The sequence below is a fragment of the Beta vulgaris genome, chromosome 6 (genome assembly GCF_026745355.1).
Source record: "Beta vulgaris subsp. vulgaris cultivar EL10 chromosome 6, EL10.2, whole genome shotgun sequence".
NCBI lineage: Eukaryota > Viridiplantae > Streptophyta > Magnoliopsida > Caryophyllales > Amaranthaceae > Beta > Beta vulgaris.
In genome coordinates this window covers 53923527-53924956 of record NC_079207.1, presented here as the reverse complement: position 1 = coordinate 53924956, position 1430 = coordinate 53923527, and positions in this window count along the sequence as shown.

Sequence of the window (1430 nt, the reverse complement as noted above, 5' to 3'; positions counted from 1 at the left end):
TTGAGCAAACACAATACAAGTACAGACATAAAAATCAATTCCATACAGAATGAGACATGCAAAGTTCTATTAATAATCTGCCATAATTTCATTTCTCGAAATTCAAACAATTAAGTTGCACACAAAACTTCAACATATGAGATTCTCTTCTACAAGATTCACTTTGAGATGACGAATTCAAAATTAATTGCAGAAAAAATAATTGAATTCGAAATTAAAACGGAATCAAGAAAATTAAAATACTACTTACTTGAATCAAGATTGTCAATTGGAGACTTCGAACTTGAGAATTGAGATGATTGAGTTTTGTATATTCCATTTCCTTTTTATGTATCGATTGAGAATTAGGAACTAGATGATTAAGAATTTTGAAGATTACTCATTTATATAGTCCGCTTAAAATTTAGTCGTTTGATAAGAAGAAATTAGGAGATATTAACATTAATTGTTGCTTGCCCTCGATAACGAATGCCAATCTCAAATAGGGTAAAGATAATTTTATTCCCATTAGAGAGAAAAAAACAGTCCCAACTTTCCATAGATAATAGGGAAAATTGATGAAGAGCCAAAAAATTCGAGAAAGAATTGATGAAGAATCAAAGAAGTTCGAAAGACTTGAAGATTGAGGAAGGTGAATCAATGAATAATGGAGCGTGAATAAAGATAGAGGGAGGAGTTTGAGGAAAGCGTAATTAGTGGCGTGTTGTATGAGGAAGGAAAGATTGAAAATAATTAGTAACTATTTGTATTAAATTACTTAATGAAAATAATTTCAAATTTCTTTCATTTAAATTATTTTTATTGTTATTAGCTTTGACTTTACTCTATAAGTGGTCAAAAAAGTAAGCTCCTAAAATTACTAGGTTAAGTTAGAACCCATACCTAGTTGTTAGTATTTCATGGGGAGTGAAAGTAAAGGAAAAGAAAAAAAAAAACAAGGAAGCCAAAAGAAAAAGAAAGAAAGGAGTGTGCAGCTTCTATTTTTCCAATAAGTAGATGGTGGACAGAGGTGTAGGATGAGCATCCTACATGATAAGTGACATTTATGTCACTTTTAGGAGTAGTTTTTACATTGTTTTCATAGTTATTTTCATATATTTCTACCTATTTTAGCCTTTATTTCTTATTTTCACATTTTGTAGCTTAATTTGTTTATTTGGTGATTTTTGTTAGTTTTTAGTTCTTAATTTTGTAGTTTCCTTTGTTTTATTAATTTTATAGATTATTTAATTTAGTTTTCGTATTAATTTTCTATTTTATTCCCTTTAATCACTCTTGTTTTCTTGTCTCGTGCTTTATCTTTATGTGTGTAGGTGAGTGTTTTTTTTTTTTTTAGCCAGAAAGAAAGAAACTAGGGAGGAACCCAATTAACAGGCCACCCTAAAGCATCCTTACGGATGATCTTGGAAAAAACAATATCAGGAGATTCA